Source organism: Furipterus horrens, unplaced genomic scaffold (genome assembly GCF_987537825.1).
Source record: "Furipterus horrens unplaced genomic scaffold, mFurHor1.1.pri manual_scaffold_11, whole genome shotgun sequence".
NCBI lineage: Eukaryota > Metazoa > Chordata > Mammalia > Chiroptera > Furipteridae > Furipterus > Furipterus horrens.
In genome coordinates this window covers 26011341-26039145 of record NW_028327181.1, presented here as the reverse complement: position 1 = coordinate 26039145, position 27805 = coordinate 26011341, and the positions used below count along the sequence as shown (strand labels likewise).

The 27805-nt window shown below is 44.3% G+C and overlaps 1 protein-coding gene and 1 pseudogene across 6 annotated transcripts in view; both read right to left on the bottom strand.

Annotated features, from left to right (window-relative positions):
- NTM (neurotrimin) overlaps window positions 1–27805 on the bottom strand; it is a 941188-nt gene that overhangs the window by 899847 nt on the left and 13536 nt on the right. The gene's annotated exons all lie outside the window — the stretch shown is intronic.
- On the bottom strand, window positions 26726–26833 carry LOC149997288 (U6atac minor spliceosomal RNA; annotated as a pseudogene).

Here is a 27805-nt window from a genome sequence, read left to right as displayed (position 1 = left end):
AACGTGACCTGCCCAGGCTTCCGGCGAGAAGGTGATGCCAACTGTAGCAGCAGGACAGGGCCCTCCCAATGCCGTGACAAATGGCTCTGGGTGGAGGAGAAGGCAGCCACGGGAATATCTCTGTGTGAGAGGTTTGGCCCTGCCATTGATTAGGTGCTGTTCTGAAAGGGGGCGCACGTCGTGGTGGGGTCATTACCACAGTGGTTGGGCCAGAGCTCCCGAAAGCAGAAGAAAACACATTCACCCTGCTTCTCACTAGAACAGAATACAACGCTATTAAAGGCAATCAGTTAGAATTACTTTCAATACATAAATATTTTGGGAAATGATTAGTTTATTTTAATCACCTCCGTAACATTGATAACAGTATTTTTGCAAATAGTGGCTTCTCTGAGGAGGCTGCAGGGTGGCACCGGTTCTGTTCTCGACACCCCTACTCTTTCCCCTGGTGAAACAGCTGTTTCCCCTATTCATTGTGAATGTGGCAGGAGTTGGAGTACAGAGAGGATCGAGGAATTATGTTGACCTCACAAAACGAGACATAGGAATTCTGTCATTGTCACTCAAATCCTGCACAAGGTCTTTCAGACCGTAAATGTTCTCTGGCCTAAGAACGCTGGAACGGGGCCAGGCCAAAGGTCCACTCAGAATCTAAAACCATCCTAGAACTAATGCCCCCCCACCATCCTAGAGGTTCCCCATTTCAACAAACCAATAGGAAGCAGGCATTTTCCCTTTTGTATAATTAGTGATGACTCACAAACATACACACACACACACACTCTCTCCATAAAGAGGTAGCTGCTTTTGCCAAGAATTACATTTGAGTAATGCGTATTCTTTTTTGAAACCACTTTGTAGGTTTTATTAACTCAACAAGCTAAGCATGAATCCTACTTATAAGCACAGAGAGCATATCAGATACAAGTGTCATCAATAAACCGCCTCACTCAGCAAACAAATTCATTACTATCAATTACTTGAGGAACAAAACTCTTCTACTTCTGCTAAGTATGAAAATGTCTAACTTAATATAGTGGGGAAAGGAACACAGTTTTGTCTTAATATTCCGGTTATTATTTTGAAGTCAGGTGACAAAGATTATACAGGTGAATATTAGGGTCACAAATGTATACACAGATAACCAAACTGTTAATTTGCTTTCATACCCACCACCACTACTTAATTTTCTTCCTCTCCATCTCTCTCCCCTTCCCTTCTCTTTCTTTCTTTCTTCTGTCCTTTCCGTTTCTTCCCTTTCTTTTTCCTTCTTCCTTCCTTGTCTTTTCCTTCCTTCATCCCCCACCCCTTCCTTTCTCCTTCTTCTGTCCCTCCCGTCATGTCTTCCTCCCTCTTTTCTCCTTTCTTCCTTCCACACCTAAAAGGTGCTGCCTGCTGAACCTGAGGCGTGGCCTTTCCTGACCAGTTTGCAGGGGCCAGACTGCTGAGTTCACCATCATTCCAGGATTAGAATCTGCAGGCCTATGAGATCAAAACAAATGCTGTCCTGCATCCTTAGCCCTCACATCTTTCCTGGCTGACATGGGATAGGAAAGGAGGAGGTAAATCTATAGCTCTTATGGTTCGATACACCGAAGGGAAATTTGCTATTAGAAATTCTGTGACAGCCCTGGCTGCTGTGACTCAGTGGATTGAGCATCGGCCTGTGAACCAAGTGTCGCTGGTTCGATTCCCAGTCAGGGCACATGACTAGGTTGCACGTCAGGTCCCCAGTTGGGGGCGTGAGTGAGAGGCAACCACGCAGTGATGTTTCTCTCCCTCTCTTTCTCTTTTCCCCTCTCTCTGAAAATAAATAAATAAACAAACAAATAAATTATTTAAAAAAAAGAAAGAAAGAAATTCTATGACACTTTATGGGATTGACACCCAGCTCTTATTTCCCAGGAAAGGGACAAGGTACAGAGTGGCTCTGGCCCAGGAATTCCAGGCTTGTGAAGAGAGAGGGGCAGCTATGTTTTCAGGCGTGGCCGTGTGAAGGGTTTGCACAGCTCTTTTCACCTGAGACAAATGCTGTTTGTAGCTTTTTTCCTTTGCTGCATAAAGCTGTCTGCAGGGCTCTGTTCCAAACACGTGTTGTGGAAGGAAAATAAAAAAGTGACAGTCATGTGTTCTGATTTGCCCACAATGTTCCCTTCGTGCTCTGTAAGTCTGATATGGTGGGCAGAAAGGTGTGCTGCCCGCAACTGGTATTTGGGGCTGCTAGGGGACCCCTCCTCCAAGTTTGGGAACACAGCATCATTTGCTCTTGATTTCAGGACACCCCCCCCCCACCATTGCTAACTGCAGTCTTCTCATTGATGATTGCCTTCATCAGCTCCAAAACATGCGCACATGCACACACACACACACACACACACACACACACACACACATGGCCCACCTAAATCCTCCAGCTGGCTTTTCTTTCCAAACGCTTACTCTTCCCTTATGAAATAAAATCTCTAGAATACATAACTTCTTTCCTCCTCCCTCCCTCCTACCTTTGAATGCCGAGGGGCAGGTTATTGTAATAGTATTGCACCCATGGCCATCTTTAGCTTAGACATGTGTTTAGTGTCACCCGAGTCCCAGGCATCCTGCTAGAAAGAAGGATAAGATACATTCCGTGCTTCTAAAAATCTCACAGAGGTAAAAATGCCCACACGAAACAACCCACTAAAAATAATATAATAAACGCATTATTAGTGCAGCACATGGACTGTCATTCAAACATCTCAGAGAAAGTGGCAAACGCCGTGAAGAAGAGTTCCTGGAGGCTTCACAGAGGAGTTGACCTTGGGAACTGCATTTTAAAGGACAGGATGGGATTTGCCAGGCAGAGGATGGAGTGAAAGCATCGTGGGCAGAGTAACCCCTGGAGCAAAGTCATATCAGAACACGGCTCATCCAAGAGGATGGGAGTGCGGGGCAGCCGGGCCGGGCCTGGCCGTAAAGCAGAAGGGAAGTGGTTATAAGACTTGGGGCACAAGAACCTCACGCTGTGCTGTAGTGTCGGGAGTTTTATTCCTGGAGAAATGGGGAGTCACGGAAGGTTTTAAGCAGGGTGGTAACATATTTTGATTTAGAAATGTAATTCTAAAGCAAACACCATATTTAGAAGTTAGTAAGATAATGAATCTGTATACGACAGATTGGAGGATGTGCCTCCCTATTAAAGGCCAAATAGTTACCAAAAACATAGGTTGATGCAAGAAATCACAGGAAAGGTCACAGGAGAAGAGGTCGAATGATGCCATCCATGGAGACCCGTTCTCATTCCACCCACTCCGTGAAGGAACTAGTTTGCACTGACTGGCCACATTTTCAGACTTGCACCCCAAAGCCCCTTCTCCGAGGCAGGCCTGCTTCGGTCAGCACCATGAAGTCACACTGCCGGTGACCATGCAGCTGGCCAGCTCCCACTCACCTTGTCCTTCACCTTCCTCTCTGACTGCTGAGTCCCTCTCCCCAGCTCCGCACCGCCCCCCCCCCCCCCCCCCCCCCCCCGGCTTCCCTGTATTCATTGCTGAGATCTGGTGCCATGGGAGGCCCCTGTTAACAAAAGATTAGCCCTTTTTACAGGAGGAGGCAATTAAAAAAGGAAAGATTTTTGTTTTTAAGGCAGATGAAAGAAAGCCCAAGGAGATGTGTGTTTGACCCTCCAACATGCTTCCTCATGCCTCCCTCGGCTTCCAAAGGAAGGCTTTATGAATGCAAAATGAATTCAGTGCCTTGCGTCTGCTCCAGAAGAAAGGGGAACGGATCTTTCAGACGCAGTCTTTCCTTTATGGCCACACGGCTCCTCCTGCCCTGTGCTGCAGCCCCACTTCAGACACCGGCGTGACCTCCTCAAGGTCACCCTGCGCAGTAGGCCCCCTGGTGCCTCTCCCGGGAACCTGCCGAGGAGCTAAAAAGGCCAGGTTTTGTTTTCTGTCGCTCCTCAGTCACAGCGGAGTCCTTGCCTGGGGCAGAGACACGTGAAGTTCCCAGCAGGGCGGTCTCACTCCCTCACTGTGGGACTTGGGCCTCACTCTGCAGAAGAAAGACCAGCAGCTGGGGCTAACTGGCTCCCCATTCACTCCACCTCCCCTGGGGACCATAGACGGGGCACTGGGGGAGCTTGAATGACGACTCAAAGTGCCCATTTTTAGCCTTCCTTATGCACTCTCCTCCTTAGACAGTGTTTGATGCCAACACTTTGCAGTCTTACTACATTTCGCTCCGTGGTTAGTATTTGTCTGCACACCTGTCCGTTATGTGCTTGCCGATGCCAGAGATTCTGTTGTGGGTTGCTTGTCTCCAGTCGAGGAGGACGGGGTTCTTCCTGTGCCTTTTCTGGCAGCTTTGGAGGGTACAGATAGTGGCTGAGTCACCTTGAAGTCTGCCACAGTTCCTGCAGGGCCCTGTGCTTTGCACAGAATTGGAGCTAAGTCATTTCTTTTCTTCCCCATGTAATTTCTGATCCATGATGGATGAATCTGCTTTGTGCTGATGACGATCCCCCTAGAATACATTTACATTGCTCTATAGAGGAATTGCCTCAAAATCAATGTTACTAATCAACCTGAGCTTGAGTTAGACTCTCTGTGTACCCAAAACTGTGTGGCTTTGGGCAAAGTATGTAACACATCTGAGCCTCAGTTTTCTAATCTGTAAAATGGAAATACTGCCACTGGATAGCTCATAAGGTTCTGGCTAAGAATGTGTACCAGTCTCAAAGCAAATGCTCAAAAAGTAGCCACTAGTTAGTTGCCCACAGGCTGGTCATTATAAGGTGCAGAAACACAAGCCTAAAAATCTACCTGGCATGCTCCTCACATCTCCACGCACATAAATAGGATGTCTTTTCTCCAAGGCCCTGCTCATATGCTACCTCCTGGAGGCTTCAGCCCAACTCTGCCTCTCCTCTGGACAGAATTGATTTCTTCTTTTTTTCAAAAATCCCAGACTTTCATAACTTATCTCTTTCACATAACTTTCTTATAGATTGTAAGCTTTTTACAGGCAGAATAAGGGTTTGCCCATCTTAGGACACGTTTTGCACCAATGAACAAAAGAAGGACATGCAAAGAATTTTCTCTCTCTCTCTCTTTCAGCAGGGAGGGTCTTTCCAAGAGCCCGTTGGCCATTTCTGGGCAAGAAAAATCTCCTCCTGAAGCCTGAAGAACAAACAGTAAGTGACCCAATGATGAATAACTGGCTTTCAGTTTAGGGTGGGCCTAAAAATGCCCATTAAGAGGTGCGTTGAGGCATTGCACATTAATCTTAAACATTTCCCCTTAAACCCAAGAGAGATAACTAACTGTTGCCTAATTCAGTAAGAAGCCCAGGCTGGGGGCCAAATTTACTTTCCCAGTAACCAGTGAGTAAGTACCACCCACAAAACTATTTAGCTAATTTAAAATCCTGACAATTCAACACCACTCTGGCGAGATAAGAACCATTTATTAAAAGGCACAGTTCATTAACCCAAATGCTACTGGCGTATTTGCTCAGAGAAGAAGGTAGGTCCAAGCCTCATCAGGAGTCCCCTTCGTTTCCTGCCAATGAGCAGCATTGCTCTGGGTGTGATGCCAGGAACTCCCTTCTAGTAACGCCGCTGGAGGTGCTTCTGATCACGTGGCTCCCTCCCGTCAAATCCAGTCCATTGGGGGCCATCTCATGGTGTCTGAGTTAGCTTATGGTAAAACCTGAGCCAGGGTCAAACAGGGCTCGGAGCTTTCTTTCCTGTCTTCCAGCCTCACTGACTCTGCTCTCCTAGCCCCACGCGTCCTCCACCCAATCCCCCAGCCACTCTGTAAGCATTCCCTGGGCCTGGGGCTCGTTTCCCACATCCGTTTGGCCTGCCACATTTCTGTCCAGGGTCACAGTGTTTTGAATGTGCAGACTGGGTGTGGCTATAAGGTATTTCACAAGTCTTTCTATGTGTTATGTGCCAGGACACTGTATGCAGCACTTGTATAAAACCGGACAAACAAAGGATAACACAGAGCATAGGGCTCCCTTTCATGACACTGCTTTTTCTGGGCACATAACCAATCTATTTAGGAAGAAAATGCACTATATTCCAGAACAGAGATGTTGAGTCACAAAGGTCCTCTCCTGAGAGTATTGTTTTCTTGGTTTCTGTTTCAATCCAGCCTTGTAACTATTCTCTAGAAACCCTAGATACAAACCAAAGCTGGACTAGTTCTCTCAGGAGTGAGCCGCTGCCTGAACTAGCAACAGACTGGGGTCCCCAATATTTACAGCACAAAATGTTGCCCTATCTCACTCACTGTAAAAAGTAAACTTAACTTCCAAAATTGTGGTAATCAACCCAAAAACTCACTCAATGGGGACCCAGGTAACTATGTGTGTGGGGGGAGGTGGCTTCCCCTGTGGTCTTCATTCAATGCAGAGGTCAATACCCATCTGTGCATTTTCCTGGACTGCAGGTGTGCACGCTGGGAGTAATGTAATAAAGTGACCTATTTGATGAAATATTTGTTTGCATAATTTATTTTATTTAATTCTTACAACCTCCAGAGAGATAAACATTTCTGTATGACTACTATACAAATAAGTAAATAGAGGGTAAATGAGATTTAACAAATTGTCCTGATTTCTAGAAGGAAGTTATATTTAATGTTTTGGAAGGATGATATTATTCTTATACTCAGAGACACTGTTTCCTGGGGGGGGAAAAAAAAGAATATCTGTTCCTTCATTAATTCTAATCTTTTCCAGCAATCATCTACTAGTTACCAAATACAATGTTAAATCTGAAAGGCAAAATGACGAGCGAGACAATTCCCTTCCCTCTTGCACTAGCATATTAGTTGCGGGAAAGTCATATATGAGGGGACAAACGAACAAGCTAGTTTCACAAAGCTGGGAGTGCCCTGAAGGAGGTGGTCCAGAAGATGTGGCAGAGAGCATAGGGCACATTGGAATGGCTGAATGGGACGTCCTGAGTTATAGAAAACAGCCCTGAATGGGAAGGTCTGCCGGGAAAAAGTCCCAAGCAGGAAACCTAGCACATGGGAAGTCTCTGAAGTGAGAACAAACTTGGCAAGTTTGAGAAACAGAAGAATCGACAGGGTTTCTGGAGCAAAATCATTGAGAAAGATGGTGATACGGGAGGGCCTCTGAGAGGTAGGCAAGCATCCAAGACGTCAGGACCTTGGGGCCTGTGGGGAGGGGAGTGGATTTTGCTCTAAAGGGAGAGCGTCAGAGTTGTCTTTTCCTTCCAAGTTCACTGTATTATATGCTTATGTTAACAAGGCTTCTCTTGTGGGTCTGTGGTAGCTGCACGTAATCTTCCTGCTCTGCACCATATCCTTATGCAAGCCACTCAAAGTGAAACTAATTTAAGGCAGGGGGAAAAAACATGTTTTTCAGCAATGGTTTTCTTTTCTTAATTGTTGACATTAATACAGATTTCCCCCACTTTCCACTCTTCGCCCACCTCCATCCCGCCCCCAGCCTCCCCTCCCTTGGCCTTCACCACACTATTGTCTGTGTCCAGGATGCGCTATCCTTATATGTTCTTTGGTTAATCCCTTCCCCATTTTTATCCAGTCCCCCTACCTCCTCCCCTCTGAGGTCTATCAATCTGTTACATGTACCTATGCCTCTGGTTCTAGTTTGCTTGTCAGTTTATTTTTCTCATTAGATTTCACATATATGTGAAATCACATGCAGTTCTCCTACTCTGACTGGCTTATTTCACTTAGTGTAATCTCCAGGATCATGTGTGCTGTTGCAAAAGGTAAGAGTTCCCTTGTTTTTTTTTTTTTTTTTACAGCTTCATAGTATTGTATTGTGTAGATGTACCACAGCTTTTTTTATCCACTCCTCTACTGATGAGCACTTGGGCTGTTTCCAGATCTTGGCTATTGTAAGTAATGCTACTATGAACATGGGGATACATAGATTCTTTCTGATCAGTGTTTTATTTATGCTGAAAAGGATTATTTAGGCTGTTGCTTGGAGAATGGATTATAGGAGTCAGGAGGTAAAGGAGGGGCAAAAAGGAGGAGGCACCAAACTTGGCTACTGCAATAGTCCAGGCAAGATAGCCTGATCCTGTGGATGAAGGTATTGGAGTGAAGGAGAACAGAAATCGATTGGAGATCTATTTATTAAAAAGAACTAACGAGGAAGGCTGATAGATTTGATGTTGGGGTAAAGAAAAGAGAGGACACAGATGATTCTCAGGTTTTGTGTTGAGGCAATATGTGCAAAGTTAAGGAAGATGGAAATAAGAACAGCCTCCAGGTGGGCTGCAAGGTCATGGGACAGTGTGCTCCACTTTGGACACGTCACAGCACAGGTGTGATCTTGTCTAAGATACAGCACTTACTTACTACTAAAACAGGAAACAAACAATTAAAAAAGCAAAACACCTTTTGACCTGGTCATGCCATCTTCTATAGGTTTGAATTATTTTTCTATTACAAAGAACGTTGTTGATTTCCTCCACCTTAGGTTGCAGTGTGTTAGGCAACCTTTTTTATATATCTCATATCTCAACAACATCGTCAGCAGTGGGCACCCTTTCTGCCTTAGGTTTTAGAAAGTCCTTGATTATTGTGGTCATTCTTCTATCAGCAAATTTGCACTTCCTTATTATAAAATTTACCTCCTGCTGTTCTGTTTCTATGCATTCCTCTATACACGATAATTTATTTTTGAATGCTGAATCATTGTGTGATTGAATCCCTTCTTAATAAAATTTAAGTGGCAGTTAAAACTGACACATGCAGTATCAACAATGCGTATCACTCGAGGAAGTGAAGAAAACGTGACCAAGTTTGTGTGCCTGTGCAGACAATGGCAACTAAACAACTCTGCTTGGCAAAGAGTGATTATAAGATGCCATTGATTGTAAGATGCAGCCTAAAAAATGTGGGAAAATAGAGGTAACTGAATGAGTGGACCTATTAAGTTTAAGCTATCTTCATAAATCTAGAGTTCTCAGGCAAAGTCTGGGCTGGAGATATAAATTTGACAGTTACCAGTATAAAGTACTGGGAACTATAGACCTAGATGAGGTGTCCTAGAAAAGTGGATTGAGAATATGCCTCAGGACAGAGCTCTTGGCAACCCAGCCTATAGCCATCAGGCAGAGGAGACAAGTCAGCAAAAGAGACAGAAAAGAAGTATTTAATGAGGTAGGAAGAGAACCAGGAGAATATGAGGCCAGGGAAGCCAAGAGGAACATTTTTAAGAAGGAAGAAAGGGTCAACTATGTCACATGCAGCTGAGAGCTGGATGAAAGATCAGAAATTGACCACTGCATTGGGCAATATAAACATTGCCAATGACCTTGATGAGAACAACATTGGGGGAGCCAGATGCCAGAAAGGAGAGTTGAAGAGTGAACGAGTACAGAAAAAATGAAGACAAGAAATGAAGATCATTCTTCTGAAAAGGTTCACTGGGGAAGGAGAGCAGGAAGATACGTCTGTAGCTGAAGGAAGACATGAGATCAAGAGAAGTCGTTGACATGCGAGTTGCTGTTTTAAAGATGGAAGATATTGGAGCAGGTGTGTGCGCAGATGAAAATGATCCAGTGGCAAGGAAAGAAAAAGTCATGATGTAGAAGAAAGAGGAAGATAATTGCAGGATTGAAATACTGGAGGGAGGGAGGGAGAGGCCCCAGAGCATAAACCAAGAAGTGGAACTCTAATACGCAAAAGGGCATTTTATTTGTAGAGAAAGGCAGCTATACTCAAAGATTTGGCATCTGGAAGATGAGTTAGTTTCTGATTGCTCATATTTCCTCATTCACAACAAATGGGAGCAAGGAGACTTTGGAAGACAGAAAAAATGTTGAGTATGGGGAGACAGTACAAATTAAATGTCTCGAAGAAAGACAGCAAACCATCTAGGAACGCACAGTAGGACTCCTGGACAGTAGGAAGCACACGCAGAGATTTAAGATGACATCAGCCACGTTGTTTTTTTTCAGCCAAGTCCAGGTTGAGAGACAGCAGACAGGTAGTTTCAACACAGCTTGAGGTTTTTCTGATTAAATGTAACAGAAGGAAAAAGAGAGGAAATTGAGGGGGCTTACAAAGAGGACCAGAGCATGTATAATAAGTAAGTAGTAAAACGCAAATAGGATATTCGTGAGAACCTGGGTTTAGGGACTGTGCAGTTAGCTTTAGGACAGGGGGCAGACTGCATCTTTGGTGAACAGTGAAGCACAGTATCTCAGTATTTCATCCAGCAGAAGCAGAAACAACCTCTGGGAAAGCAGGGTGGGTGCAAACAGCATCTCCTCTTAGAGACTGATGGCAGCCCAGGATGGGGAAGTTCTCAGAATGTGGGAGAAGTGTGCACGGATTGGTTGGTGTTCCCTTTTCATGCAGTCTAAGCTTTTCCTACAGCCATTAAATTAGGTTTGACCTTCTACTGTCCCCAAAGGCTAATGAAGAGCAGCTGCTAGTCATCCACACAGAGCTTTCTTTATTTTAATTGTGAATCTGTATTTAGTTACTCCTTAGATTGCTTTCTGCTGAACAACACAATCTGATACGCCCTATGATATGGCCCTTTGATCATTTCCACTGACCTCCTTCGGGGCCCTATAGATACCATACAGTTTACTGAGTGTTCCAGTAAAACCAATATGACCAGAGGCTACCCCATTGTGTCTAAGTTTTCACCCTGGATTATCTGCTTTGTTTCAATTATTACTTTTTAGTTACTAGCCTTATATTGTAGGTTTATGTTCAGTTTTGGGTTCTTTCTGGGTCTCTTTCCATCCTGTGTGGGCATACACTGTGTCTGGGTTGACTCTACCCATTTAGTGACTGGTGGTTGTTTTATTTTGTTTTGTGTCTATGACTCCATTAACAGGGCCTCTATCTTCTATGGGTTTTCATGAAACTCCTTTTTATCTCTCTCTTAGTTTCTCATACCTTTAACCTTTCCCAGGGGATCTCATTGGCCAAACTCCATTTGGCCACCGGGCAAGCAGGTTGCTCCAACATTTGGTTCTGTTTTCTCTACAGCCTAGCTACCTCTCTTTCTGAAGACAAGACTTGTCTCCATTGACCATTTTCTTCTGAATAACCCAGTACAAGATGCTGAATAGCAGTGATGCTGTGTGGAGGAAATTGAGTAATGTAGCAATAATCACAATAATTGCTAAAAGTAGATTCAACATTTTATTATTGTAGTTATGACATGACATGCATAACATTATTTTTGGAATATAATCTATGCTTAGGGTTTTGAGAAGCTAAATGTTTCCACCTATATAAACCATTGAAGATTCCAGTTTCTGCCAGTGGTCTTTCCAAATTTGGCACTATATCCAAAAAATCATCTTAGGGTGACTTTCAGCTCACAGGGCACACTATCCCACAGTAGCAGTGATTTCATCCAAAAATTTGGGTGGATGATCAAGGCACAGCTAACAGTCTCTCCTCCCTCTGCAACTAAGTAACCAAGCAGTGGCCATCAGTCACACTTTAGTCCCTCTCTGGGTGCAACTCCTAGATTTAATTTTTTTTAAATATATATACTTGATAGTCTGACTCAAATGATGATGAGGACAATTATGAGGTGATGAAGAGTTTGATGATAAAATGCATCTGAAAGAAATTATTTTCACTCCCCATGTCTAATTGTCCCAATCAGAACATCTTGTCCAAATGCCCAACAGCCTCAAGGAGGAGAGAAGCAGCTGTGAGCCATAAGGCCATCCAATGGAAGAAGAAATAAGCACCAGTTTTGACACATCTAAATATCAAAAATTAAATGCAGTGGCTATATTTACTGAATATCTACTATATATCAAGCAATGTTAATATTACTTCATTAATCTTTATCCCAACACTAAGACAAAGGTATTACAGCTACATTTAATAAGGTTATGTACCTTGCATACAGCAGAGGACACATCAGGGATTTAAACTCTGTCTACTTATTTCCAAAACCCATGTTTTAACCTAAGAAATCAATAGAGAAGAGAGATCCTGATACTCTGCCCTGAGAAAAAAAGAGCAGCAACACACTGTCTCAGATGCTACAGATGTCCTGATAGAATTCAGGCCTTTGGCGTGAATAAGCAAAACTAGATGAGCTGGGAGTTGATTCTTTATGTGGCCTAGGGATGCTTTATACGGCCGCTAGGATTTTGTTTTAAATTAAAGCATTGTCTAGGCACTAAGTATATATATGTTTTGCTTTTTGAATTCTAAGGGTTTTCCTATCTATCTTTTTATCCATCTATCTGTCAGTCTGTCTGTCACCTAGTATCTCTCTTTATCTGTCTTTTATTTCTCTCCATCCACCTCCCTTATCTTTTTCTCTCTCTCTTTCTAAGTGTGCCTCATTTATTTATTTTTATTTATTTTTTAATCCTCACCAGTGGATGTGTATATTGATTTTAGAGAAAGAGGAAGGGGGGAGAGAGAGACAGAGAAATATCAACGTGAGAGAGAAATACTGATCCATTGCCTTCCACATGCACCTTGACTGGGGATCGAACCTGCAACCTTTTGGTGTACAGGACAACATTCCAACCAACTAAGTCACATGGCCAGGGCTATTTTTTATTTTTATTTTTTGTATTTTGGCATGGGAGAAGGGATATCTGTTAGGGAAATTCAGTAGAAAACATGGTTAGCATCAGACGGAGTGAGCAGAAAGTGGGTCTTACACCAAGCTCAAGAAAAACAGATGAAATAATACAGAACACATGTCCTAGATTTTCTAAAATACACCTCATTTCAAATGCTGTGGTCCATTGTTCACATGAGCATACCTATCCTTGAAACTCTGGGGTCAACATACAGGGCAGCACATATGGTTTCTGTGTAAAAAGACAACCTTCAGACTTCTCTGAAATCCTTCTCTGGTCACTGATTTAGAAAGAAGGAGGTGCAAAACTGCATTCAGTGTCCACAGTTTACCATCACTTTACATATATTCTAGAACTTAATCATCACATCATTTTACAGTGGATGAAACCAAAGCTGAGAGAGAATAAACAAATCATTCAAGCTCACAAACTGAGTGTCAGCATCAGGATTCGAACCAAGGTCTCTGCTGCGCTAAACCCCAGGCTTTGACAGGCTCTGCATGGACTCAGAACGGAGACACTGTGCAGGGATAAAGATCGGGCCTCTGGAGGGGGCTTTTCTGGTGCTTTATATTTCAGAAAGGAGAGTGCTCTTCAGCATGAGGAGATATGAACCTCAACATGAGTCCTCAAGAAAGCTTGTTGGAACAGAAACAAAGTTGCCGCTGTTGGGGTCAGCTAGTAAACTTGAGGTGACGTGAAGAGAGACTGGAGGGAGCAGGTATCCTAACTGTATTCATTACAGCTTCCTTCTCCCACGACGCTCTAAGTTAGTTGGGCTCCTTTTCAGCTTCCCTGTGCTGATTGGAGGGTGGGGGTCAGAGCGGTTAGATATCCACCTTCCTCACTTTATTACAATATTCTATGAAAAGGCAATCAGGCCACATGCATGTACTAGAACAAGTCTTACAAAAATGGTACGGGACAGCAAAATGGTTGACTACTCCAGGGAGGATACACAGAGGGTCCATAGACACATGACAGGATGCTCAACATCACTAGCCATCAGAGAGATGCAAATAAAAACCACAATGAGATACCACCTCACACCAGTCAGAATGGCATCATCAACAAATCAACAGACAACAAGTGCTGGCGAGGATGTGGAAAAACGGGAACCCCAGTGCACTGTTGGTGGGAATGCAGACTGGTGCAGCCACTATGGAGAACAGTGTGGAATTACCTCAAAAAACTAAAAATGGAACTGCCTTTTGAACCAGCCATTCCACTGCTCGTATTATACTTGAAGAATCCTGAAACCCCAATTCAAAAGAACTTATGCACCCCTATGTTCATAGCAGCCCTGTTTACAATAGCTAAGTGCTGGAAACAGCCTAAGTGCCCATCAGAGAATGAGTGGATCAAAAAACTGTGGTACATTTACACAGTGGAGTACTACGCAGCAAAAAGAAAGAAGGAACTCCTACCATTTGCGACAACATGGATAGAACTAGAGAGAATTATGCTTCATGAAATAAGCCAGGCAAAGAAACAAAAATACCGTATGGATATCACCTGATACAGGAGACTAATGAACAACACAAACAAATGAACGAAATTGAACAAGGAACAGAATAACAGTTATCAGGGGAGAGGGAGAGAAGGGGGATAAGTAGAGAACGTGTATAAATGACCCATGGACATGGACAACTGGGTGGGGACTGACTGTGGGAGAAGAGGTGGGTTGGGTAGGGGGGAAGCAATGGGGGAAAAATGGGACAACCGTAATTAAAAAATAATTTTTAAAAACGCTTGAATATTGGCAACTTGCTGTGGTCCAATCTAATACTCTAATCATGATCACCCGTCGTCTCTTTGTTAAACACACCAGAGCACCCATCAGTTTCTATGCAGGAAGAAAAGCCAGCTGCTAAAGAGGAGGGCCCCCAGACTCCCATATTATCCCTCGCCCCATAGTTGGCTTCTGAATGAATGATAATGATAAGGGTGGGAACCAAAGCTGAACACACAAGGACCAAGACCCGCCCCATCACACTTCTCACGTGTCCAGAGAACATTGGGTGAGGGAGGCTGTGTGCACAGAGTGAGGCTCTGGGATTGGCTGCCACTCTCTCAGAGCTCGAATCCCCGGCCCCCCTACCAGTTTCTGTGTGAAATGAACTTCTATGCTCCTCAGTCTTCTGCTTTGTAAAATTATGATAAATGTAGCACCCACTTCATAGGAACATTTTAAAAGTTACCAGGGATAAAACACACAACAACTAGGATGGTACCAGGTACGTAGTAAGAGGTCAGTAAATTTAAATTATTCTTATTATTGAGGACTATTCTTTTAGGGTGTAAAGCCTTGAACTCTTTATATAAAACTTGTTCTGAGTCTCAGTCTTCATAATATTTACCTTCTCTCTCTTCTACCATTCAACCACCCCTGTTAATTAAAGAGGACAGGAAAGACCCAGTATGAAGTGAGTGTTGTTCCCATGGGTTCTAGCTTGGAATGACAATCCTGGTAGAAAACTAACGATGCCTTTTTCTTAAAGGACAATGGGCCCTAGTTCAGGGGGCAAGGGTTTTCAACAGAGGTTTAGGAGCCATGTGTGCATTAAACATCATCAAATGATGGAATAGGCATTTTTCAACATATATCACTCATATTATTTCTAAATACATATGGATACTTCTGTATTTAATTTCATACACATTGTTACATGTGCTACAGAAGTTGTGTGTTAGTTTTTATTGTGTTTTTCCTTAATCATTGGATACCAAAAATAAAATCACTTTCATGTGAACAGCCAAGATATGTTTCAACTCCTTTTATTACATTCAGAAATTCAAAGGACTACCATATAATGGAAGAATTGTAAAACCAAGAAACAAAAGACCTGACTTTGGGTCTGACTGCTGCCCTTTGAATCAACCATGGGACCTGCAGTTACTTCATTTTCCTATGCCTCAGATTCCCTAAGTAAAATAAAAGAAATGATGATAATAGGATTACTGGTAGGCTGGCCTAAGGAAACAATCTTAAAACTGGAATAAGTCTATATTTGTAGAGATGTTCAATGAAACATTATTTATAACAGCCAAAAATTAGAACAACATAAATGTCCAAACAGTGGGTAATGGTATTGTACATCTACTTGATGTAATGTAATGAAACCAATTAAAATTATGTTCACTAATACTATGTAATGACATGGAAAATTGCTTCTGAGCTATTCTTAAAAGAAAAAAATGAGATATAAATGATATGATTATAACTATATAATAAAAACCATGGCAAAGAATGAGAAAAAATGGAAAGAAATATATTAAATGTAACTGTGCATGAGTGACTTTAAATCTTTTTTAAAACTACTTTTGTATGGTTTCCAAATTATACTTAATAAGAATATATTACTCAAACTAAACAAAATATATCAATAATAATCAACTGAGAGAGTTGGGTTAAATGGCTTTCTAAGGCCCTTTCCATTCTAAAATTCAACTGCAGTCAAGAAGATTTAAAGATATAATAGATTTGTGAAAGCCCTTTCAAATGTGTGCAGCATTGCATGATTATAAGGTCTTATTATTATTAACTTGTACCAAGCAGAAACCAACACAAATCCATTAATAAAACAAAGTAGTGAAATGAAAAAGAGGCAGATGACACAATATTCTACTTGCTGTTAGAGCTCTTTTTGGCCGAAATATTCTTGATGCAACCTTTAGAAGAAGGAATTTTACACAGCTTTTTTGCCACGCAGCCCTCTCTGCCCTTTGTGCTGACATAATTGTCAGGCAGGTTTTATTGTGTTCTCAAGTGATGGGCAGAACAGATGGCCCAAGCCCAGCTTGGGGACTGGTGTCTGTTTGGGTGTCAGTAATACTTTTCAGGGCAAAAGGAAGAAATAGGTCTGGGACCACACGGGTAGGCAGACCGAAAATAAAGAGGGGTGGCTGGTGGGCTTCCCTGTAGAAAATAGGGAAGCTTATTCATACATCGCAATGCCAACATGAACGTAAGCACAATGAGGAATCAAACGTGGGAAAGTAGGTTTTTAGCCCAAATCATAGGTCACTAGTACAATTCATGCCCAGACAGGAACAGTTGCCAAAGTATATCTTTATTTACCCAAAGTGTATCAACTCAGTGTCACCCAAAAAGCAGAAGGAATAAGCAAAACAAGATGAAGTAATACAAAACAAAAATCTGAACTTAGATTCAAGAAATCTGGGTTTGACCTGTGAACCTGAAATGGATGAACTACATAAACCTTGGACTGGACATAGAGCCCCTTTGAAGCTCAGTTCATTCATACACAAAACGAGCTTAACCTGCTTTGGTGGAGTATGAAAAAGGATGCTATGATGTCATCTATGAGGTGCCTGGTGAGGTCTCAGCTGAATGTGTGGGTCTGAAGCAGCCTTGAAAATAAGTTCAAATTCCAAATGCCTAGCAGAAAGGTGGCTGGTGTCCAGAGAAATCAGATAATGCATCAAAGATGAGTTAAATATATGTTTTCCATTTCCTCATCTATTTGTGTTTGCTTTTGTTGGTGTTCCAAACTCTGGGACATATTGCTCAATAAGACAAGAAGAATCTAAGAGCACAGATAAGCAAAGGGACCAGTTTGTCCTTGTTGGGCCAGAATTACTGCCATGGCCCTGTATGCTGACTCACAGGGAAAGCAATAAATGCAAAGGATTTACTAGACAAAGGGGACTTCAAAATATAAAGTACAAAAATAAGAGAAATGAAGCTCAGGAAGGTGAAGTTGCTCTGAGTTGCACGGAGCTGATATTCAAATTTAGTTCCCCTCCTTTCCGATTTAACATTTTATACTTCTCTTGCTGGAGAAGTACAAAATAAATGCAAGAGAAATGGAGGTTGGAGAGCATGCACACAAGGGTGTGAATGGTGACAGGGAACTGCTTCAGCAGGAGGTTGAGACATATTTGTGAAGCAGCAGATAAAGGCAAGACATGATACTACTACTCACACCTTGCATTGCGAGGTCAGTTTGCAAAGTTTAGTGTGATTGCACCTCCATTTAATTTTTACAGATTTAAACTTATCAATAATGCAAGACCAATATGGGCCCCATTTTGTGCATGGGGAAGGAGGTTAAATGTTTTGCCCAAGGTCTCATGGTCATTAACAGCAAAAGAACGGGGCCAGGGCACACTCTCTTGACAGGAAGGAAGAGAATTCTTTACTTGATGACTATGGCTGCTTGTTTGGAGCAGATTCTTGAGCAATGGCAACACCATAGGGACAGTTCTCCACTAGATGCACCCCTGGAGCCCTTTGGGCTCCATCACCTTTAGGAACTGCAAAACCATGTCACGTGTCACAACACTGGGTCAGTAACTCCTCCCACAGTGTTGCCTTGGCCCCGAGAGTCCAGGGATGTCAGTGTGCTTATTTGCCTGGAACTTCAAGCCACTAGGCTTTTTTTTTTTTTTTTTTTTTTAATAAGTATAGGCAACCAAAGAAGAAACAGTTGACATCTGGTAGTGGGGATAGGGGGAGGAGGACAAAGGAACACAGGAACTCTAGCAAGCTTTATCAACTGCACCAGGCCTTCCCCTGGCAGGCAGCATGGAGGGGCCAGCCACTTGCCTCTTTACAGTTTAAACTAAAAGGAGCATTACAGAGGTGAATTAACATTTTAAAAGAATGTAAAAACTCAGAGCTGTTCTAATGATGATTAATGGAGAGCTATAAGGGGGCCATGACCTGCTAGTGTCATTAAATGGATTGGCAGGTTTCTGAGCATTAATTATAAATAGCCATAGGAGTTCTCCTGCTTAACAGAATGAGGATAAACCCAAGTCTCGGAGAGAGAAAAAGATAGGAAAGCAAAAAGGGAAAAAAAGTTGGCCTGTGACTGTCTGCCTGCGTGCGGTGGGGAGGAAGGGAGAGTGAGAGAGCAGAGGGAATGAGATAAATGATAAATTAGACCCTGCCAGTCAATCACATTTTCTAAATGTTTTATGTCCCAAAAGCTATAAAAGCAATATTCCTTTCTGCCCTTATTGGAACCATTTCTGTACAGCAATCACATCCGTTTCCTTGGGGATTTCAAGTGAAATGTGCTTTGCCTTTTCTTTTTATATTTACTCTCCAGCCTTTTCCAACCAAGGGAGGGTCAAAGTCCGCATACAGATGGGCAGGACAGAGACGTGGCCACCAGGAAAGGCAGGCAGGGGCCGTGGGAAGAGATGGCCAGGGTCCCTGGCTCCAGAGGTGGCCCACAGCCAAGTCCACAACAGCAGCAGTGCTTTCGGATCTGACCTGGCACAGCCTCAACGGCCACTCCCACCCCAAGGCCTAATACAGTACAGAGTGCAGCTCCGCAAAACTGTTGCTTACTCAACAGACTGCAAGCATCATGAGGGCAAGGATGGTTCTTTATTCACAGCTGCATCACCAGAACCCACAGCAGTGCCTAGCCCTTCACAGGTATCCTGTCAATATTTATTGATTGAGGGGATGCATGGCTGATGCAGTTCACTTTGTTGGACCATCGTCCCGTGGACCGAAAGGTTGTGGGTTCGATTACTAGTCAGGGCACATGTTTGTACCCTGTCAGGGTGCATACAAGAGGCAATTGATAGATGCTTCTCTCTCTCTCTCTCTCTCTCTCTCTCTCACTCTCTCTCTCCCTTTCTTCCCCTCCCTCTAAAATCAATAAGCATCCTCAGGTGAGGATAAACAAATAAAATAAAAGTAATTGTTGGATGAGGGAGTAAATGAAGGAGTGAAAAATAAAAAAACATTTATTCATGGCTAAGGATGCACAGCAGATCTCACTTGAGACACCAGGGCTCCTCTGAGCTTCTGGGCAGGTGGACGGCACACTCTTCTCTGGTTCTGGAAGCTGTGACGCCAGCTTTTCTCCTAGCCTGCTCTTTGAAAACATACTGAGATTCACTGCATCTTGAAGCTGGAAGGGAACCTAGAGAGCAGAAGAGACTGGCGCAAAGTCACTCAACTAACAAGTTCAAGAGCCAACACCAGGTCCTTTCCAAGCACCTACCTCTCTCCCATCCTCCTGACTTCCACACAGGTTGGCGGAGGTACCTTGGTCTGTGAGCAGCTGTGTCAGGTGAAGACTGGGGCCAGGGAGGGGCTGATCTCCCTGGGCAGTAACAAGGTTATTACTTGCAGGGCAGAGAAGAGGGTGAGCTGGGGTGTGGGGAGTGGCGGGGGGAGGGGGAGGTATCAGGAAGAAGATAAGAGAAAAAGAATCCCCAGACCAGGATTTGGAATAATGGATACTCCCAGATGATGGTATATTTTTTGTGTGTGTCGTTTCTTTTCAAGACTTTCCTCTGCAAGTCATTATTTTAGCTGATCAGAAAATGGTGTTGAAAGTCCTGCTTCTCTGGTACAATTTTCTTCATATCCTATTAGTTGCAATACAATTACAGAGAATACATCAATTCCTGGCCTGCCTGCCGCTGCTGCTGGAGCCGCCTATTAAAAAGAGGCCTTATTAATGGAATTGTACATCCAGGATTAATCGGCTTGCGTTGGCCATTTACATTTCTCATTCCACAAGCACTTTTGTTTGCTTAATAGGCTGAAGGAGGTAGGAAATGACACAACAAAAGCTTCTTCCAATTGCCCCGCATATCACTGGTGGATTTAATATCCCCTCCTCCTTTCATCCTGAAGTGCAGCACGGGGATAAGATCTGGCACGTGCCACTAGGGAACAGCAAGGCCGCAGCTAAGCGGCGATTGGTGGGAGAGCGGGAGGGAGGGGGGCAGAGAGAGAAGCCTGGCCAAAGGAAGGTCTTTGCGCTTCGGGAAGGGGCACAGGCTCCTGGTCTCTGTCCACTCTGAACTGTAGGCATGACAGAGGTTAGAACGGGACAGGGCTGCGGTGGGGGGGGCGGGGGGGTCAGCCCAGGAAAGCAGGATGCCTGAGCTAGGTCAGGGTGGGGGAAGGGAGGGAGTTACCCTGCATTAATGGAATGGATGCACCCTCCTCCTTTTGCTAGGAGTGGCTTCTGCAAATTGTCCTTTATCCTGGCTGAGCGGTTAATCCTCGTCATTCCCCCTTCCCCCGCCCCGCCCATCTACCTATTCCTCCATCATTTCCTATTTACGGCTTAGTTCCAAGTCACACTTGAACTAGGCCAAGCAAAGCACCGTTGAACAGGAAGGGAGTGATGGGGGGAGGGGAGGGAAATCCCGTAGGCCCATTGGGCTTCTTTCTCCCTGTTGGTGTGGAGAGCTTAAAGCTGACAGCTTGAGTTCCTCTCCAGCATTTAGGGACTCCAGCCGCAGTGTGCCTAGCAGAAGGTGACCCAGAGACCAGCGCCAGCACCCTGCGCAGGCCCACAGCCGGAGAACCCCTGAAGGCAGGGCAGGGCTGGCGTGGAGTGCAGGGTAGAAGGGAGGCGAGGCTGTGGCAGGCTCTTCCTCGCCTCTGGGTTGTCTGGGGAGTGCGGGAAATTGACACTTAACCCCTTGAGTGCAGTCAGGCCCTCTCCCCACACACCGGCCTGCAGGGAGGTCCCTGGGATATCAGAGAGGTGCAGGCACCTCCAGGAATAGCCACTGGGAAAAAGTATAGACCTTGGACCTTTGAATCAAACCCTGTCTCTAGAGATCTCCGCTTACAGGGACTGAGGGAGAGGCCCAGATCTGTTCTCCCAGATCCGTTCTGCCACTGGGTGGGGCTTGAGATATAAACACCAGCAGGGAGTCCAGTTTGGTGATGGGCAGGGAATGGCTTTCCTCTCCCCAGACATGGGCTGCTCTTCCCACCTGACCATCCTCTCCTCCTGTCCTCTTCATCCTGCTGTTTTGGGGGGGATGGGAGGGTGGGGATGAGGGGGTTGGGGATCCTTAGCAAGGCTCATACTTCAGGCAGCAATGCTGTATTGAATTTGCTTTTTCTTTTACCTCTAGCTGGCCGGCTTTCCCCGTGACCCTGGGTGGTCTGTGCAGGTCAGAAATGATGGACAGCTGAGGTAAATGACACCCAAACCCCCTTTCCAGCCAGGGGCTCTGGGGGTGACATCCGGGGCTCCAGTCTCTGGAAGGGTGCTGCTTCGGCAGCAGAGCCCACATAGGTTGAAGCCCTGTAATACAGTGTGACTTCCCGCTTTAATGGAATTTCTCTAGACCACTAGGAGAAAAAAGACTCCATTAACCACACTACAAAGGCCTCTACTTATTAGTATTTTAGAACAGTGGCAAAACATTTTGTGAATCTAATTATTGCTGACAAATAGGAAAACTGAAATCAAAGATAAATTTTCAGCTACAGTGCCTCACGTTGCCAGCCTTCTCTGACTTCAACTACTGCATCAACTCATTTCTTCTGCCAGCGGTTTCAGCAGAAGATTGGTTCTTTTCCCTCTCCCCTAAATCCGCTTGCTTTCCTCCCCACCCCTCCTCTCGCCCGGCCTGGACCCTATATATTTTGAAGCATTAAATCTGACATATTCATCTTGGTGGCTGGCACAAGGTAACTAACTTCATGTTTATCTGTCAGATACAGAAATGGGCTGAGCAGGGTGCTGGGGAGGCCGCTTCTCCATCCCCACCCTCTTGCCTCCTGCCCCCAGGCGTAGCCTTTGTTTTTTTCAGATAAAAGTCATTCAACTGATTTCAAATTCCTCCTGATATCAGGACAGGGAGAAAAAAAAAAAAAAAAAAGAGTTGTCAACACCGTTCTTTCTTTTCCCCTATTAAGCATACTGTAAAAATCAATCCCCTTTGTCACTTCTCTCTGCTTGTGAGAATGTTTAATGGATGTCAAGGGAGCTAATGATCGCTGGTAGAAAATTCATTTTAGATTTGCTATTTATAAAGTACTCAGTACTCAGGTGGGAAATTAACATGAGGCAAGGAGTCAGTGGGGTGGGGGAGGGACAGTCCTATAGAAGAACTGGGGCCCTGCCAGGCTGGTAGTTGCTCCCTGTAGGTGACGCGCAAGGCATTCTGGGGGCAGAGGACACATGTGTCAGAGACACTGTGTAGAGTCATGGAAAAGTATAGGCTCAGGAGATACCCAGACCTGGACAAGTTGACCTTTCTAAGTCAAATTTTTTCCAGCAATAAAATCACACCTACAAGACCTAGCTCACACCGTTGTAGGAAGGATTGAATATAATATCACACATAAAACATTGACCAGGGCTTGGCACCAACTACTAGCACATGTTTAATAAACATTAAGTCCCCTTTCCCACAGCCCCGTAGCCCTGAGAAGGGATCGGGACAGGGCAGGCCAGCACAGAATTGCTCCGGGATCAGAAACAGGCCACGGGTGTGCCCACACTCAAGCCCACAGAAGAGCTCTGAGCACCACCTGATACCTACAGCATCCACGTGGTCAGATTAGCCCGTGGTTCTCAAACTTGAGGACTTCGGGGAGCCTCAGAATCACCTGGAGGGCTTCTTTACGCCCTCGCTTTAGAGTTTCTGCTAGTCTGCAGGTCTGGCGGTTGGGGATTAGACGTTTGCATTTCTGACAAGCCCCCAGGTAATGCTGATGCTGCTCGTCTTGGAGCACACTTTGAGAACCACAGAGACGGACCTGCAAACGGAACTGTCTCCTGAAATTCTGCTAGGGAATCAGCGCCTCCAGGTAGAGCAACTGCTTCCTCACCCCTGACCTCACCCCCACCCCTCCAAAGTATACGCTCAGAATTTCGAAGCACATCATGAAATGCTACTTAATTCACTCCCAAATTATACATTATGGGTCAGGTGAAAGAGGCAAGTGCTGATATTAACCTTTTGGTTGGCTTCAATGTGAAGCCAAGCCTCCATCCGTTACCCCTCTGCTTAGTTGGTGCCTCAAGGGTTCAGATGCATCAATTTGGCCCGCTACCCCGACATTCTGTCAGTTGAACATGGACGCGCAGGGCAGAAAGCTCTGGCTACCCCTCACCATTCTAGTTTCGCCCTCCCTGGCCTTCTCTCCAATACTTGCGTTACATTTGGATTAACTGCAAATCTCCTTTGATCACTCACGCTGGTTGAAACAGACAACCTGTTGCCACGTGTTTGATTACTGCGTCCCAGGGGAGTTCCTGCTTGTAACGCAGCCAGTTACTGTACACTGGCTTTACCCGCAGTCATTGAGCTGCTAATTCATTGTCTAAGAAGTTGCTTTTCAGTTTCTGATTCTTCAATAACAGGCTTCTCAGGATGCCCTTCAGCTCCAGAAAGCAGCTGAAAACTGCTTTTCCAGTCATTTGCGTGAACACAAGTGGCTCAGGAGGGAGAAGACAGGGAATGGTTTGGGGAGTTGTTGCTGGGGCCCTGGGAGCCTAGTGGGCGGCAGAGTGAGGCTGCAGGTCTGGGAGAGCACAGTGGGAAGCAGGCTGGTTCGCAGAAAACCGGACACCAAGGCAGGTGAATGATAAATCCCCAAATGTCTCCTGACTCCCGGCTGCTGCTTCCTGAGCCTGGGCAGCTATTCTGGGCGTCAGCAAATTGTTCTGTCAGCAAGCTGCTCCCTCAGCTGTGTTTTGTTAGGAGGCCTGTCATTCATTCCCCTGTCACAGCCCCAGAGTCCCACCCTCTGAGGTGGCATCCTGCCACCAGGGGCAGGTAAGGGGGTGTCTGTAAGAGAACTGCCCTGAGCCAGAGCCCCGAGGGAGGGAGCTCTATTTCCATGAAGCTTGCTCCACACTTCTCACATGGGGCCTTTGGTCTCAGGGCCTGGTCCAAAGCAGGTGCTCAGTTATTAGTTATTTCAACTGAGAGGAGGAACTTGCTTACTAGTGGGCCACCTTCAACCATCTCCCTCTCTCTCCCTCTCCCACTCTCTCTCTCCTCCAAATGTAGATTTCACAAATAATCCAATTAGCCACAAAAAGAAGCTATTCGTTCTCTTCCCTGCCAAATCATGTTCCTCCCCAATAAAAAGTAAATAAATAAATAAAATTAAAGCAAACACACCAAAAAACCAAGGTATTAAAACTTACTTCTATCTTTCAGACTCTCCTGATTTTGATCAGACTATTTCCCATAGGGACCTAACATTTTGAACAAAAGTCAGGTGCTTGATAAAAAGAGAACAAAAACAAATGCCCCAGTTAAATTTAAATTTCAGATAAATAACAAATAAGTTTTTAGCATGAGTATGTGCTATGCATAGTAAAAATTATTTGCTGCTTGTCTGGAATTCAGATTTATTGGGCATCTTGGATTTTTATTTGCTAAATCTGGTAAACCTAGTAAAAGGGAATATGCATTTACTTGCGTACTTTACATATTTTCATAGGTTACAGACCACCAAGCTTGCTTTGTCCTGGTGGGTTTTTTTTTTTTTTTTCCCTAAGGAGGAAATATTCCAGAGAAACGGAGGGCCCTCCAGTGAGGTCAGAGCCCGCACTGGGAGTGGCCCCTTCCAAACAGGGCTCCCCCCACCCCCATCTGTGAGACTCGCAGCTCCTTAAGTCAGTGGTTCTTAAAATGTGGTGTCAGTCACCTGAAGAGCTTCTTGAAAGGCAGACAGCTGCACGTCAGAAAGGGCCACGCTTTCTGATTCCGCGACCACGCTCAGGCAGCCACAACTCTAACAACACAGGCGGCCCAGACCCCTTCCTCCTTCCCTAATGCAGACTGGAACCAGGGAAACCGCTAGGAGGGACTGGTAGGAAGGCTGGTGCAGAAATGGTGAGTGAGAGTGAGTCTCAAAACACTCTTCTCCTTTTTCAGCCTCTTACATTCTTCTCCTGGCCTTATTCACGCCATCACCCTGCACATGGAATCAAGGATGCACGTGTTGCCCTGTGCTAATCTCACTGGGACGGTGTTATCATCAGAGAGCAGCCTATGCAAAGGCACTGTGCTATGACAGGGCATCAGTGTGGGAGTCCGGGTCCTGGGACAGTGTCCAGGATCAGCGAGGCAAAATGAGGAGGATGCTAAAACGCAGAGCGAGAAAGAGGCTGGGGCAAGAGAGGGAAGAATTTCTGTGCCAAGTTCAGGAACATGTATCTTTGTCACTCCTTAGGGAGATCACACAAGAAAGGAGTTGAAGATAAGTTTCAGATATGATTTAAGAATGGTCTGCTACCAAAATAAGGTAGGGGTAGGTCATGTTAAATCTTAAAAAGCCAGAGAAAAGAGAACGCCGTGAGGAAGGGAGTGGTTAATACCACGTGGGATCTTTCTGATGTACTAGGCAGCCCTTCTGCCTGTTATACAAGTAACCGCTTCAGTTCTTCCCCACTCTCTGAAAAACCAGCCTATAGATTTGTGGACACACACACTAACCTGCACACACATGTGTGCAAACACACATTTTCGGGAATTATGTTCAGATGAAAAAGCCACCAAATTCAAACTCCTTCAACTTCATGCCATCAAGCTTAAACCTTCACTCGAATCCATACTATGCCAAGGACAGCTGATTACCTCCTCGCTCTTTTTTTTCATTTTTCTTTATTGGGGTAAAATATAGATAACATGAAAGTCACCATCTGAACCATCTTTAGCATATAATTCAATGGCATTAAGGACATTCACGTTGTTGTGCAGCCAGCACCACTATCCATCTCTACAACTTTCCGTCACCCCCGAAACTGTACCCATTAAATGATAACTTCCCATGTCTTCCTCCCCACAACTCCTCCTACTCCTACTCTACTTCCTGTCTCTTGACTTTGCCTATTATAAGTATTCCATATACGTGAAACCATACACTATTTGTCATTTTGTATCTAACTTATTTCACTTAGAATAATGTTTTCACGATTCACCCATGTTATAGTATGTATCAGAATTTCATTTAACTTCATTATGGCAGAATAACCTTTGATTGTATGTATATACCTCATTTTGTTCATTCATTCATTCATTCATTCATTCATTCATTCATTGCTTTACTTTTCAGCTATTATGAATAATGCTGCTATGAACTCTGGTGTACTTCCAAATTTTAAAGGTATATACCTGAAAGTAAAATTATTAGATCATATAGTAATTCTTTTTCTTACTTTTTTGAAAAACACCAAACTATTTTCCACAGTGGTTACACCCCTTTGCAGTCCCACTAGCAAAGCACAAGTGTTCCAGTTCAATTTTCCTACATTCTTGCCAACACGTTATATTTCTTTCTTTTTTTAAAAAATAATAATCATCCTAATTGAGGTAAAGTGGTATCTCATTATGGCTTCAATTTGCATTTCCCTAATGATTATAGATGTTGAAAACCTATGGTTAGATGCCACAAAGTAGGCAGCAATATCTTAATCATATGTGTGTGGTATGGGGCTATGGAACGCTTCCATCCTTGCCCCTCCTTTCACACAACACGGTAATTGTCTCTTAATACTCATCTGCCCTTTCTTCCATGGTGAGAGGCCCCTGTATTTGTCTGGGCATGTGTTCAGCCAATGTGGATAATACATTTCCCACATTCCTTGCATTGCAATTTGGCAATGTGACTACGTCCTGGCAAAGGGGATGTGAAGAAGAGTGCTATGTGAGGGCTCTCGGGAAGGAACCTGCTTTAGGAAATATTACAGTTGTGCATTCCACCTCTTCTTCTTCCTCTTCTTTTCCATCCTACTGCCTGATACACAGATGCTGCCATTTTAGGCCACAGAGTCAAGGTCATGCACAACAAATCCAAACCACAGAAATAGCCGGGTCCCGAGGTTTGGGTAGTACCACACCAGCCATGAGCAAAGTGAAATGTTATTGTAAACAGAGCGATAAACTTCTATCTTATTTAAACCACTTTCAATGTGTATTTATTGTCATTTGCAGCTGAATCTAGCCATAATGGATAGTCTCAACTATGTTCCTCCTTCCTTACTTTAACTGGTAATGGAATTGGTCTTTCTCCTTCTCTTCAAGATTCATTCTTCTCCCTGTGCTCAAGATTTGCCACCTGTCCTAGTCTCTCTTATTGCCTGAGGGACCTCACACGATCAGTCACCTTCTGTAACTTCCTTTCCTGCTTCTGCTCTGAGCCCTGACCCACAAGCATTACAGAGCTATTTCCCATCCTACAATGCAACAGCATTCTCTCCAATTGCAACCTCTCTTTGTCTTCCTACTTCCTCTCTTTCTCACAAAAATTTAAAATTGAAATAATTATCTAAATATTTTATGTCCTCACCCTACCCCAATTTTGTCCCCCACGCTCTGACTCCACCCCACAGAACTGTTTTCCCAAGGAGGTAGAAGACGTTCTTGTCACTAAGTATAATCTCACTTGATCCATCAGCAGTGTTTTTACTGCTGATGTCCCCACCTTCTGCAGGAAAATCCTTTGACTTC